Source organism: Oryctolagus cuniculus, chromosome 19 (assembly GCF_051225735.1).
Source record: "Oryctolagus cuniculus isolate XC-2025 breed Fujian yellow rabbit chromosome 19, ASM5122573v1, whole genome shotgun sequence".
In the NCBI taxonomy this organism is placed as follows: domain Eukaryota; kingdom Metazoa; phylum Chordata; class Mammalia; order Lagomorpha; family Leporidae; genus Oryctolagus; species Oryctolagus cuniculus.
In genome coordinates this window covers 41,604,159-41,619,947 of record NC_142885.1, presented here as the reverse complement: position 1 = coordinate 41,619,947, position 15,789 = coordinate 41,604,159, and the positions used below count along the sequence as shown (strand labels likewise).

At 38.6% G+C, this 15,789-nt stretch overlaps 1 protein-coding gene and 2 pseudogenes across 1 annotated transcript in view; all 3 read left to right on the top strand.

The window, feature by feature from the left end:
- The window catches only part of LOC138842995 (uncharacterized), a 123,463-nt gene extending 116,593 nt beyond the window's left edge, over positions 1-6,870 (top strand). The window contains 1 exon segment of the mRNA XM_089321135.1: positions 6,742-6,870. The gene's annotated coding sequence lies outside the window, so the exon portion shown is untranslated.
- On the top strand, positions 6,835-7,996 carry LOC127487913 (PHD finger protein 6 pseudogene; annotated as a pseudogene).
- A 794-nt stretch (positions 7,997-8,790) lies between these two features.
- LOC103345206 (plasma membrane calcium-transporting ATPase 1-like) lies at positions 8,791-15,500 on the top strand (annotated as a pseudogene).
- Positions 15,501-15,789: the final 289 nt, after the last annotated feature.

The following is a 15,789-nucleotide window of genomic DNA, read 5'->3' as shown; positions in this document are numbered from 1 at the left end:
GGGTCTTGCTTCATGCTTCTGCACGTGGAAATCCAGTTTTCCCAGGACCATTTATTGAATAGACTGTCCTTGCTCCAGGAATTGGTTTTAGATCCTTGATCAAATATAAGTTGGCTGTAGATGTTTGGGTTGATTTCTGGTGTTTCAATTCTGTTCCATTGGTCTATCCATCTGTTTCTGTACCAGTACTATGCTGTTTTGATTACAACTGCCCTGTAGTATGTCCTGAAATCTGGTATTGTGATGCCTCCGGCTTTGTTTTTGTTGTACAAGATTGCTTTAGCTATTCGAGGTCTCTTGTGCCTCCATATGAATTTCAGCATCATTTTTTCTAGATCTGTGAAGAATGTCTTCGGTATCTTGATTGGAATTGCATTGAATCTATAAATTACTTTTGGGAGAATGGACATTTTGATGATGTTGATTCTTCCAATCCATGAGCATGGAAGATTTTTCCATTTTTTGGTATCCTCTTCTCTCTCTCTCTATTTATTTATTTATTTTTTTATTTTATTTCATTTATTTATTCAGGAGGTAAATAATACCGCACCGCATGGCTGTGCAGAATTGATGGTGTTTAGCTTCCAGTCTCTGGCTTCTACCCAAAGAGTCTGTGCAGGCTCTGTTTCTCCTCTGGACTCCCACTGGGTTGCTTGGGCTACTGAATTGTAGTGACTCAGTTCCTTAGCTCTCCCCTGTTGTTATGTAAATCCAGAGAGGGGGCCTGCTCTTTGTCTCTTGCAAACTCTTGCAAACTCTTGCAAGCCTCTCAGCCTTGCAACCTTTGCAAGGTTGTCGGAGAGAGAAACCCTCCACATTTTTTCCTTCTCTACGGTAGTGAGTCCGGTTCACTTTCCCGCTCCCCCTAGATTCTGACCGCCGTTTCCCCGCCAATGTCTCCGGTTATTGAGCTCACCTCCCCTTCCAGCGCCGAAGTGTGGACTCGGAGCCCTGGGCATCCCAACTCTCCCCGCTGGTGTCTGTGTGACATGCACTCCCCTTCCTGCACTGGCGCGCAGACCCTGCGGCTCCCGCGGCTCGGCTTCCGCTCGGTGGGTGACCTTGTTCTCCCAGTAGGTCCTCTGAGTCACAGCCACTAGATCCAGAAGAGTTTCCTCTGCAATTTTTTCCTGGTCCTTTTTCTGAGGCTACCGTAACTCCACTTTTATTAAACTAAATTTTCCCGGACTATCGGTGCGCGCCCTCACTATTCTGCCATCTTGCCCCCCCCCTACATACAATAATAAAAGGCACAATGGTTAAAATAGATGGTAAGCATCACTGAAAGAAATCAACACCATCACAATATCTCAATTGGCTTACCATGTAGATAGAAATTTTCAAAAAGCAATTTCATAGAAATTAAGCCAGAGTTCTTTCTTATGAAAAAAATCACCATTTCTTGGTTCAAAACTAACATCTGTTATAAAAATTACCATATCACATATCTGTAACCAAGAGAAAGAGTAACTCATCTTCAAAGTGCATGTAAACCTATTTATAATCACAAAAAGATGATTATGAGGAAAAATAATTTTTAAATACACAGATTAAAATTATGTGGGATGCAAGAATAAACAATTTTTGGTTAGTGGATAAAAGTGAAATACTGATGGAATTATAGCTGCTGATTTCAGCTACTCATTCTATATAATGGGATCCAAGATCTTTAAAAGCTTGCTTATATTTTTTTCTACTTACATGTTGCTTTGAAAATTTCTGGTGGAAATTAAAGTTTCTCAAAGAGATCAATACACACTATGTATATCTCGCTATTACTGTGTCCTAAGAACATTTATGGATTAGAGTTGGTGTAAAAAGCCATTGCTTTAAATAGAAAACTGAGTAGTATAACAAAACAAAAAAATACTAAAATGATAGAATAAATAAAGGGGAGAGTGATCCAACATGGGAAGTGAGATACTCAGCAGACTCATAGAATGGCAGATGTCCTAAATAGCACTCTGGCCTCAGAATCAGCCCTAAAGGCACTCGGATCTGGCTGAAAAGCCCATGAGAGTATTTCAGGCATGGAAAGCCAAGACACTCTGGCAAAAGATCTCTGTGAGTGAGATCCCAGTGGAAAGAACAGGTCTTCAAAGAGGGAGGTGCCTTTCTCTGAAGGGAGGAGAGAACCTCCACTTTGACTATGACCTTGTCTAAACAAGATAAGAGTCGGAGAACTCAAGGGGCTTCCATAGCCTTGGAAACTCATGACTGGTGCATAGGGAGATTACTGATGCCATAAACAGGAGTGTCAATTTGTAAAGTCAACAACAGGAGTCACTGTGCACTTACTCCTCATGTAGGATCTCTGTCCTTAATGTGCTGTACACTGAGGCTTAATGCTATAACGAGTACTCAAACAGTATATTTCACTTTGTGTTTCTATGGGGGTGCAAACGATTGAAATCTTTACTTAATGTACACTAAACTGATCTTCTGTTAAAAAAAAAAAAAAAAAAAGAAACTATCAATTCCCAACTTGACTCTCACTGGGATTAAACATGACAATAGGTCTGATCTGATTTCATCATCATTTAAAAAAAAATCATCTATTATTTTTCACTTTATGTTTCTGTGTGGGAACAAACTGTTGAAATCCTTACTTAAGGTATACTAAGCTGATCTTCTGTATATTAAGATAATCGAAAATGAATCTTGATGTGAATGGAAGGGGAGAGGGAGTGGGAAAGGGGAGGGTGGTGGGTGGGAGGGACGGTATGGGGGGGAAAGCCATTGTAACCCATGAGACGTACTTTGGAAATTTATATTCATTAAATAAAAGATAAAAAAAAAATAAAATAAAATAAAAAAATAAAATAAAAAAAAATACTAAAATGGATAAAGTATTACATTGTACATCAACAGTCAGGACAAGAGCTGATCAAATCACTGTTTCTCATAGTGTCCATTTCACTTCAACATGTTTCCCCTTTGGTGCTCAGTTAGTTGTCGCTGATCAGGGAGAACATATAATATTTGTCCCTTTGGGACTGGCTTAATTCACTCAGCATAATGTTTTCCAGATTCCTCCATCTTGTTGCAAATGACTGGGTTTCATTGTTTTTGACTGCTGTATAGTATTCTATAGAGTACATTTCCCATAATTTCTTTATCCAGTCTACTGTTGATGGGCATTTGGGTTGGTTGCAGGTCTTAGCTATTGTGAATTGAGCTGCAATAAACATTAAGGTGCAGACAGCTTTTTTGTTTGCCAATTTCATTTCCTTTGTGTAAATTCCAAGGAGTGGGATGACTGGGTTGTATGCTATGGTTATATTCAGGTTTCTGAGGAATCTCCAGATTGACTTCCATAGTGGCTTAACCAGTTTGCATTCCCACCAACAGTGGGTTAGTGTCCCTTTTTCCCCATATCCTCTCCAGCATCTATTGTTGGTAGATTTCTGAATGTGAGCCATTCTAACCGGGGTGAGGTGAAACCTCATTGTGGTTTTGATTTGCATTTCCCTGATGGCTAGTGATCTTGAACATTATTAATCTTAGGTGTTTAAATTTTAACTGAAAAGTGATCCCTGTTAAATATAAGAGTGGAAATAAGAGAGGGAGGAGATGTAAAATTTGGGACATGCTCAATTGGACTTGCCCCAAATGGTGGAGTTAGAAACATACCAGGAGATTCCAATTCAATCCCATCAAGGTGGCATGTACCAATGCCATCTCACTAGTCCAAGTGATCAATTTCAGTTCACAATTGATCACACTGATAGGTTTAAGAGTCAAAGGGATCACATAAACTAGACTAGTGTCTGCTAATACTAACTGATAGAATCAAAAAGGGAGAGAACGATCCATCATGGGAAGCGGGATACACAGCAGACTCATAGAATAGCAGATATCCTAAATAGCATGCTGGCCTCAGAATCAGCCCTTAAGGCATTCGGTTATGGCTGAAGAGCCCAGGAGAGTATTTTAGGCATGGAAAGCAAAGACACTCTGGAAAAAAATAGAAGACCTAAATGAAAGATCTTTGTGAGTGATATCACAGTGGAAAGAAGAGGGTCATCAAAGAAGGAGGTACCTTTCTCTGACGGGAGGAGAGAACTTCCACTTTGACTATGACCCTGTCAGAATAAGATCAAAATCGGCAAACTCAAAAGGCTTCCATAGCTTTGGCAACTCATGACTAGTTCCTAGGGAGATTACTGACGCCATAAATAAGAGTGTCAAATTGTCAAGTCAACAACAGGAGTCACTGTGTACTTACTCCTCATGTAGGATCTCTGTCCTTAATGTGCTGTCCAATGTGAAGCAATGCTATAACTAGCACTCAAACAGTATTTTACACTTTGTGTTTCTGTGTGGGTGCAAACTGATGAACTCTTTACTTAATATATACTAAATCAATCTTCTGTATATAAAGATAATTGAAAATGAATCTAGGCTGGCACCGCGGCTCACTAGGCTAATCCTTCGCCTTGTGACGCTGGCACACCGGGTTCTAGTCCTGGTCGGGGTGCCGGATTCTGTCCCAGTTGCCCCTCTTCCAGGCCAGCTCTCTGCTGTGGCCAGGGAGTGCAGTGGAGGATGGCCCAGGTTCTTGGGCCCTGCACCCCATGGGAGACCAGGATAAGTACCTGGCTCCTGCCATCGGATCAGCGCAGTGCGCCGGCCACAGCGCGCCAGCCGCGGCAGCCATTGGAGGGTGAACCAATGGCAAAGGAAGACCTTTCTCTCTGTCTCTCACTGTCCACTCTGCCTGTCAAAAAAAAAAAAAAGAGAAAGAAAATGAATCTTGATGTGAATGGAATGGGAGAGGGAGCGGGAGATGGGATGGGTGCGAGTGGTAGGGAAGTTATGGGGGGGGGGACCATTGTAATCCATAAACTGTACTTTGGAAATTTATATTTACTAAATAAAAAAAGAAAAAAGAAAACTGAGTACTGTAAATCTCAATGCAAATCCTCCAAACATGCGAACTTCTAAATTTTTTGGCAATTACATTCATATTTAAGCATGATCAAAACTTAAAAATCAAACATTTCCCTTTTCACTATTCCCTAATAGGCTGTCCAGATGACAGGGTTATTTTTTAGAGTTGAAATATTCTTCAAAATAGAGTCTAGTCCACCATCCTCATTCAAGGTAAAACATTTTTACCAAGACTATATAGCACATTAATGGCAAAACCAAAACTAAGAAGTAGGTTTACACTCCTAGCCTAATATGTTTTTCCATCATATCATGCAACTTCTGTTTTTTAAGATTTATTTATTTATTTATTTGAAAGCAGAATTACAGACAGGGAGAGAGACAGATAGAAATGTCTTCCATCTTCTGGTTCACTCTCCAGATGGTTGCAAGGCCAGAGCTGAGCAGATCTGAAGACAGGAGCCATGAGCTTCTTCTGGGTCTCCTGAAGGGGCCCAAGTACTTGGGCTATCTTTCACTGCTTTCCCAGGATATCGTAGAGAGCTGGATCAGAAGAGGAGTAGCCAGGACTTGAACCGGTACCCATATGGGATTCTGACATCTCAGACAGAGGCTTATCCCACTATGCCAGAGCACCAGCCTGGCAACCTCTTTTTACAGTATGATTGCTTTAAATACCTGAAGAATTAATAATGTCCAGTTACACATGCTGACAGAGACAATTTGTTTCTAACACTTGCAGAGAATTGTTGGAGAGAAAAGATCTCTCCCACCCCAAAGAATATCAGGCATCACCATCTAAATGTTTCTCTACTGGGTCAGTATTTTCATGTAATAGTCCTCATAAACTCTATTTCTGCCTGAGAATCCAATTGGCTTAGTAATGGGCCTACAAACATGAATAATCACTACATCCAATTCTTTGTAGGTTTTCTACCTTTTTGTATAATCTCATTTTATCTAATCTGTTATTTGGCCACTTCATCAAAAATGTTTCAAAAACAATGGTGAAGATTAATTTTTGAAACTGTGAGATTATTTTACATAAACTAAATTCTATGAAGAAAATGTTAAATGGCAAGATTGAGATAATTAATCTGTTTCTATTAATTTTCCAACAAGGAATTGCAGCATTATATCATGGGGCTGTAACCATCTTGAAATTTATTCCAATCATGGTTTTACTCATTAACATTTTGTATTTTTATCTATTAAAATTTTTCAAAACACAAAGGGGCCCACTTGCTGTGTGAAGGTCTCTATTTATTAGGAATATCAATGCAGTTCACTCACAGTTCACCAAGACATTACTGATCTAAACCTTTAGATAAAAACATAAAGGACTAAGGCTGTCTTGTAGTTTCATACTTTTTTTTTTAAACTTTTATTTAATGAATATAAATTTCCAAAGTACGACTTATGGATTACAATGGCTTCCCCCCCATACCGTTCTTCCCACCCACAACCCTCCCCTTTCCCACTCCCTCTCCCCTTCCATTCACATCAAGATTCATTTTCAATTATCTTAATATACAGAAGATCAGCTTAGTGTACATTAAGTATGGATTTCAACAGTTTGCTCCCACACAGAAACATAAAGTGAAAAATAATAGATGATTTTTTTTAAATGATGATGAAATCAGAGCAGACCTATATTTAATTAGATTTTCTGAAATAACAAAAGCATTCCAAGAATCTCTCATTATGTAGTTGATGTGCTGCAATCTACTAAATTCTGAACTAAAAGTGATTAGCAAGTTTTCAAAATTTTTAAAAATTAAACAGCTGCTTCAAATCTTTAAGTAGTAAATGTATTTAATAAACTAATTAGAAGCCCTTCTTTCCTAGAATGAAAGGAAGCAACCTCCAGTGACAGAGCCCTGCTCTCTGGCGCTGCAGGAGAACCAATACCGACTTCGTTTTTGACTCATTGGCGCTTCAATGCCGCCCTCTGCCTCTAAGCCCCGCCGCATTTCTTACAGCTTAAAGTGGCAGTATAAAGGCGATTTAAATATCATGTCAAGCTCAACTGAACAGAAAAAAGGGCCTACAAGACAGCAAAAATGTGGCATTTGTAAATCAAATAGAGACAAGGAATGTGGACAGTTATTGATATCTGAAAACCAGAAGGTTGAAGCAAACCATAAGTGCATGCTATTTTCATCTGCTTTGGTATCATCACACTCTGATAAGGAAAGTCTTGGTGGATTTTCTATTGAAGATGTCCAAAAGGAAAAAAGAGGCACAAAGCTGATGTGTTCTTTGTGCCACTGTCATTGGAGCCAGAATTGGCTGTGATGAGGAAACATGTCATATGACATACCACTAGTACTGTGCATTGCATGATAAAGCTCAAATCTGAAAGAACACTTCACAAAGAATTTACATGGTTTATTGCCAAAAACATAAGAGAACTGCACATAATTCTGAAGCAGCTGATTTAGAAGAAAGTTTTAATGAGCATGAACTGGAGCCTTCGTCACCTAAAAATAAAATGAAAAGTCACAAAGGAAGGCCACAAAAAAAGGGCTGTCAGAAGATACAAGGTCTATATCCTCCCATGGAACAGAGGAAATGGAAGGTAGTTTGTACAGAGATAGATCTTCAAATAGAAGCAGTCCTAGTGATACAAGGCCCAATTGTGGATTTTGTCATGTAGGGCAGGAAGAAAATGAAGCAACAGGAAAACTGCATATATTTAACACTAAGAAGGCAGCTGCACATTATAAGTGTATGTTATTTTCTTCTGGAACAGTTCAACTCACAACATCAAGAGCAGAATTTGGAGACTTTTGATATCAAAACTGTTCTTCAAGAGATTAAGTGAGGGTAAATAATGAAATGTACACTTTGCAGTCAGGCTGGTGCTACTACTGGAAGTGAAATAAAAGCCTGTGTGAAGACTTACCTTTACCACTGTGGAGTACAAGACAAAGCTAAATACATTGAAAATATGTCATGAGGATTTTACAAACTGTACTGTAAAAATCATAGTGGAAATGATGAGAGAGATAAAGAAGATGAAAAATGAGAGAATAAAAGCCAGAGAAAAATAGAAATTGGTCAGCAACAACTAACTCAGCAGCAACTTAATGGAAACTAGATCCATGGGACAGAGTTAGAAAACTTGGAATGAATAAGACACCCATAACTACTATTCTTTTTATTTCATTGTTTTCTAAAATAAAGAATGGTTTGTAAGTTTTTACTACCCAACTCTTAGATCCTTCATTGAACTACCCAAAATCATCTTGTTCATTTTATGGGCCTTTGCTAAACAGCTGAGTTTGATGTGTTGATAATACAAAGCTGTAGCTTGCAGTTTGTAAGACACAATTGAAACACTATTAACTCTGTTTATAGTGTCAATGGTTAAAGCAGGGCTCAAAATGAAGTAAGCTATATTTCTGGACTGAACAAAGTTCACTGTTTAGAGTGTTTGAGGTTGTTTAGTGGATTGATGCTCAAAGGAAAGCATAAGCATATTTTACTTTGCAATGTAGGCATGCATTAGGGGCAACACATAGTGATTTATGAAATTTTTTTTCACATTCAAGTAATGGAGGCTAAACCTGAAAAGAACTTTTCTTTTTCTCTTGGCTTTGCCAGCGCATACTTAAAATCTCATCCAAGAAGTGTGCTGAAGCTTTTCATTGGACTCCTGTTAAAGTTGTTCTCCCTGATCAGCTTGGACATGGGCAACTGCTGATTATAAGGTATTAGCTCCAGTGCTAATGCCAAAATTCTCTTGACTGTACACTTCTCTCTTTCCATGTCTTGTAGAGAGCTTCTGGCAAAATTATTGAATCCTTTCAACTATAAAGTAATGTTTGGCATCAGCAAATTAAATTTCTTTAAGATTTAAAGGGTTATCACTCTCTAAGAACTCAAGACACCATGTCTGAAACCTGTTCCTCTGAACTACCCTGTTGTGTGGAGCACTTCACATATTGGCCCAAAGTGTGTAAGGAGGTGCTGTGTGCTGTAGGAGTGAAAAACAGTCTTCGCATAGAACAGTATTTATTTTTTAACTTTGTGACCACTATTTTAGAAACCTTATTTAATATTTGTAATGTTTTCAGTGATTGCTTTGGTTATCTATTAAACAGGCTTTTGTGCCCTGCTTCTCTCCTGGTAGGGCTTAGTATTTTATTGATCATCAGAATTGTTCATGAAAGCCTAAGAACCCAGCTTTTTAGAAAGGATTTTCAAACCAGAATTTCTAGGTTGTGATATTTTCTTCTACTTACATGCTGAAGTGCATTTATATATTTCTTTATGGTAAAACAAAACAAAAAAACTTCAGTTATGATCTGCCTGATAGTACCATAGCACCTCAATGCCAAGGGTAGAATTTGATTTATGAATTGTTAGTTACCCTTCTACAATAAAGCAGGTTTGCAAATAAATAACCATGTTAACTAGACAGTACATTGAAATAGTCTGCTGTGATAGAACAGCATTTTTAAAATGTAACAGGTGGAAAGTTATACTGTGATTAATGACTGCATTTTTAAACTGCTAGTCCCTTAAAATTGTGTTTGTCAAGTGTGTATTTAAATGAAACAAGGGACTCAATGCTTGCTTTATTTTAGTCACCTTATATTATGATTTTTAGAAGGAAACTAGCTTTTAGTAGTGGGTTTCCCTGTATGTTTTATCCTTTTGCTCTTACTATCCTGTCATGTATATGTAATTAATTTTCAAAATTCATCATGACTGGAAGTGCAAGAACAGATCTAGATGTTTGTTTACCAAGCTATGTGACTTCCCAAAGGATCTGTACTTTATTTCCTTACAACAGCTTGAAAACCATTGTTTTTTAAATCTTTAGATCACCTATGTCTACATCTTTTTATACTGAGTGCTGTAGAATTTACCCATGGAGAAACAAAGCTCCTTCATTTTTGGACAACTACTGTAATAACTTTTTTAGGGAAAATGGAAGGTGCCAGTCAATAATTATGTAAAGGACTATAAGTATGATAAGCTGTCAGTTGATGGATTTGTTATGTAGTAAATGTATGACTTTGTGTGGTTTTCTTCAGCCCTTTCTCTGCCACTAGCAACCAGAAAAGCACTTTACCTTTTGGTTGGCTAGACAAGTGGTTGACTATCTGTTTTTCTCACTGTGGTGTGATTGGCTAAACCATCTTTCATTACAAAATTGAAATGTAAAATGGAAGTCACATGAAAAATCTTTGGTTACAAATCTCCAATATATTTATTATCTATCCATGGTTTCATCACAGTTGAGTAAAAGTGCCTTACAATGTAAAAATTGTACAATACTTCTGTTCCCAAGTAGCATCATCATCTGGGTAGTAAGTACATTGTGGTATTAATAATTAGAAAAATGGACCTCAGCAGTGTATTTACTGTACATCTCTAAAGTCCTTAACTATAGTTTTAATAAGCATGAGGTTTGATAAGTATATAACATTTATATCATTTCAGAAATACTGCCATTAATGTCTTTTAAGCATAATTTAGCCTGAAATTTGAACTTCTTTTTTTCCTTTTTTGTTTTGTAATTTTTTTGTTATTGATATTAAACAGTGTAATCTTTCAAGTGTATATTGAAGATTATTCTGGAACTTTTTGCCTCACCAGAAATGTTAGTAAGAAATATTCTTTACAGTAGAAAGGTAGACTTGAGTTTCTATTCTTTAATAAGAGCTTTTTGTCTCTGGAAGGAGAGTTGGTGGGGAATTTTACTTTCATCTCAGTTAATTAAAAACCCAAAACTGAAATAAATTTTATTTCAAGGACAGCGATTTTAGAGTTTCAGACAGCACTTGCTCTGAAATATGTGCTACTCAAGACATTAAAGGGGCAATAAATTTTATAGGTCTGCTATTTTTATTCTGTGTACTTGAACAGATGTGTGAATCTCAAATATCTCAAAGTAAAAGACAAAGTGTTCTAGAGTGTTGCTTTTTTTTAAAAGCTCTAAAATTTGACCAAGGTATACAGTTTTGTCCCAACAGACATTCAGGTTAATTGTAAAGATGAGAATGCATCATGGGTCAAATATCAAACATTCCTCTCATGTTTGTATATTTTGTTCTTGTTACATTGGCTTTATTTTCAAGATTGTAGTTTGTAGTATCTGTTTTTTTTATTGGTATTCTTGCATATACTATTCATTCAAAAAAATGAGTTAACACTTTCACAAAAAATAAGCTAATTAAGACAGAGGCTATAACTTCATTAGAACACCAGTGCTCATTTTTTTGTTTTGTTAAACAAAATGATAGTGTTATTTATGTGGCTACTATTACTAGCAAATTATCTACAATATTTAAAAGTAAAATATAAGCAAAAGTTTAATACAGTTTCAGTAGAAACACCCTTTTCCTGAAAATACAGCAGTATTTGAAGGACTAACTTTCTCTGAATCAGTTATAAGAAAACTTCCCATCTATGAACAAAACCAAAAAAATCTGCAAACCTTGTGAACAGATTAGTGTTACTTATAAACATAAATCATCCAAATTACTAACCACCACGAGTAGAAATTAAAATGTTACTCAATGATCCAGGGCCCTTTGTCTTGCCCAGCTTCCCCCCCGCCCCTTCCATCAGGCACTGAGATAAACCAAAGCCCTGCTAATATACGGTTCAAGACCATTCTTGGGTAGTACTGATGATCCACCATTTATGCTGTTACTGTGTAACCGTCAGTTCATTTCTTCCACCTCTCAAGAAGCACGCTCAGTCTGGCAGAAGGCTTTGCTGAATAAATAAAGGGCTGGCACTAGCATAATGTGAAGGCCACCACTTGCAGCACAAGCATCCCATATGGGCACCGATTTGAACCCCAGCTTCTGTACTTTCAATCCATCTCTCTACTAATGTACTTGGGAAAGTAGCAGGGGACAGTCCAACCTGCACCCACACAGGAGACCAAGATGAAGCTCCTGGTCTTTGGGTTCAGACTGACCCAGCCCTGGCTGTTGTGGCCATTCGGGAAGTGAATCAGCAGATGGAAGACTTTCTCTCTCTCTCTCTCTCTCTCTCTTTCTCTCTCTAACTCTGCCTCTCCCTCTCTGTAACTCTGCCTATCAAATGAATAAACAAATCTAAATAAATAAATAATCTACATTTGTACAAGCGTGTCTTCTATTGAAGTCCAAAGACAAGAATACTAGCTCATCCTTCACAACATGTGAAATGACTAATTTTTATTGGGTTCTTTATAATGCAGCTAGTGTATGAACATTCAGCTTACAATCAGAGTGAGGTTTCCAAACTATGTAGTGATCTTCCTGGGGGTGAAGCAGTAGCAGACTTGTTCATTTCTATTGTAAGCAGAATTCTGCTGTCAACAGCATTGTTGTGTGTGTGTGTGTGTGTGTGTGTGTTGGGAGAGGGTGGAGGGCTAGAGTTACATCTTGTAGAGGCATCAGATTGAAGAAACTCTGAGACCTGGGGTGCCAAGTACAATGAAGAAATGTCATAGTGCTGGGATTTTGTGCAGATGCTCACTGGTGATTATAATAATCCTGCTTGGGAGATTGCTACAAAATATGGTATTTTACATCTAGGGGAAAATTTCCTATGCCTAGAAGGTAAAGATTTTAACACAAGAATATGGAATGATAAAGGAGAGATTGAGAAAGTGTGGATAGACAAGATTTTGCCAAATTGTGAGAACTTGCAAGATCATCTTCTACTGTAAAATATATGCTAGCTAATTGTATAACTGACCAAACTGAACTGTCTGAAAACAGTGCCAGGTAGTAGCTGTCATTGGTGATGTTAGAAATGGTGGCCCAGATGTTGGATTTGACATGGTTACTGCTGGAACTGATGTAGCTAAAGAAACATCTGGTGTTATTTTCACACAGGACAACTTTACAAGCATTATGAAAGTGGTTATGTGGGATGAAATGACAGCATCTCAAAACTTTTTCATTTCCATCTTGCTACTATCACAGTAGCAGTGATTGCTGCTTTCACAGGTGATTGTATTAATCAAGATCTACCACTTAAGGTTGTGCAGTTGCTCTGGATAAACCTCATAATGGATACACTCTCTTCCCTGGCTCTGGCAACAGAACCACCCATAGTCTCTTATGCTTCAGAAACCTTGTAGTTGAAAGAAGCCTCTCTCCCCTGGCGTAATGTAGAATATCTCCGGTCATGCATTCTATGAACTTGTAGCAGTCTTTACATTCTTATTTGCTGAAGCAAAGAATTATGATATTGGTAGCAGAAAAAATGATCTTTTGCGCACGCTCCTCCTTCAGAACATTATACCCTAATTTTAATACATTTGTACTGATGCAATTTTTCAGTAAAATGAATTCCTGGACAGCTCATTGTGAAATGTGTTTTAAAGAGTCTTTTAAATGTTTTTTTTTTTAAATTTTGTATTTATTTGAGAGAGAGAGTTACAGAGATAGAGAGAAATAAAGAGAAAGGTCTTTCATCCATTGGTTCACTCCTCAAATGGCTGCATCAGCTGGAACTGGACCAATCCTAACCCAGGAGCCAGGAGCTGCTTCCAGGTCTCCCATGTGGGTATAGGGTCCAAGCACTTGGGCCATCTTCTGCTTTCCCAGGCCATAGCAGACAGCTGAATGAGAAGAGGAGCAGTCAGTATCGGAACTGGTGCCCATATGGGATACAGGCACTGAGGGGAGGCCTGGCCCACTATGCCAGAGCACCGGTCCCAGGAATCTTTAATAATGCTACCTTTGGCACTATTGTTTTAGACACCTTTGTGCAGTTTAGTAGGAAACCTTTCAGATGTTCAGGACTTTCACTACAGGAATATCACTCTGGGGCCAGCTTATTTCAACAATTCCTACTGATCATTTAAAATCCCTAAAACAAAAAGGTTATGGAAATAAGAAGAAAGAAATAGCTGAGAAAGTGTTAACAGAGACTGTTGCAAGGTTGATCATACTGAAAGGACTTGCCACAAGGCCAGCTCTTGTGGTTTAGAGGTCTGAACAGAATCCAAACACAGATGCAATTGGTGACTGCATTTCTTAATTCTTTATAAGATTTAGAGAAACAGAATCAAGAAGTTTGATCCCTGCTCGCTCTCTGTAGATGAGGATGAAATGTTGAAAATTAACTGAAATGTGATCCCTGTTGAACATGGTGGTGGGAATGGGAGAGGGAAGAGATGTATAATTTGGGACATGCTCAGGCTGACTTGCCCCAAGTGGTGGAGTTGGAAGCATACCAGGGGATTCCAATTCAATCCCATCGAGGTGGCATGTACCAATGCCATCTCACTGTTCCAGGTGATCAGTTTCAGTTCACAGTTGGTCATGGTGGAGGGACTGGGAGTCAAAGGGAGCACATAGACAAGTCTAGTACCTGCTAACTCTAACCGATGGAGTAAATAAAGGGGAGAGTGATCCAACATGGGAAGTGAGATACTCAGCAGACTCATAGAATGGCAGATGTCCTAAATAGCACTCTGGCCTCAGAATCAGCCCTAAAGGCATTCGGATCTGGCTGAAAAGCTCATGAGAGTATTTCAGGCATGGAAAGCCAAGACACTCTGGCAAAAGATCTCTGCGAGTGAGATCCCAGTGGAAAGAACAGGTCTTCAAAGAAGGAGGTACCTTTCTCTGAAGGGAGGAGAGAACCTCCACTTTGACTATGACCTTGTCTAAACAAGATAAGAGTCGGAGAACTCAGAGGGCTTCCATAGCCTTGGAAACTCATGACTGGAGCATAGGGAGATTACTGATGCCATAGACAGGAGTGTCAATTGGTAAAGTCAACAACAGGAGTCACTGTGCACTTACTCCTCATGTAGGATCTCTATCCTTAATGTGCTGTGCATTGAGATTTAATGCTATAACGAGTACTCAAACAATATATTTCACTTTGTGTTTCTATGGGGGTGCAAACTGTTGAAATCCTTACTTAATGCATACTATACTGATCCTCTGTAAAAAAAAAAAAGAAATTATCAATTCCCAACTTGTCTCTCACTGGGATTAAACATGACAATAGGTCTGCTCTGATTTCATCATCATTTAAAAAAAATCATCTATTATTTTTCACTTTATGTTTCTGTGTGGGAGCAAACTGTTGAAATCCATACTTGATGTATACTAAGCTGATCTTCTGTATATTAAGATAATCAAAAATGAATCTTGATGTGAATGGAAGGGGAGAGGGAGTGGGAAAGGGGAGGGTTGTGGGTGGGAGGGACGGTATGGGGGGGAAGCCATTGTAATCCATAAGTCGTACTTTGGAAATCTATATGCATTAAATAAAAGTTTAAAAAAAAAAAAGAAAGAAGGATGCTTCAGCATTGCCTCTCTACATCCTTCCTTGTTGCCCTTGCTGCTTGCTGCTTGGATAACTAAATCACCAGAGGCAAATGCTGAGACAGTCAGATGACCTTTGTGTCTGGGATGAAAGGGTCCTGGCCCAAAGCTTCCCATCAGCCTTGAATACACCTCTTTGTATCTGTGGACCATGTTAAGTGTTTTCTATTCTAAGATGTATCAGAAGATGAGAGCAACCCAGAGTACCACAATGAGAGGAAGACGAATAATCTGGAAATTACAGTAGATGAAGACAGGCAAAACAGAAATGACAAGCTGCTTCTGATCAGGGACAAATAGCAAAAGAAAAGCAGAGGAAGTGAATTCCCAGGGGATAACTGGAGTGAAGTGTGCAGTGGAATTCTACAGAAGGAAAGAGAGATGATGAGTGGCAGTGTGGAAGGTGCAGAAGTGCAGCAGCGAGCTGAGGCACTACACACCAGACTCCCACAGCTGGGGGCTGGAGGACACAACAGCTTCTGAGACCTAGGTAAGTGTAGACTGTGGCAGCCCTTGACAACAGTGGTATTGCCCAAGGGAGAACATCGCAAACCACACAGACACTTTGCCGGGTCTGGAATGCTAACAG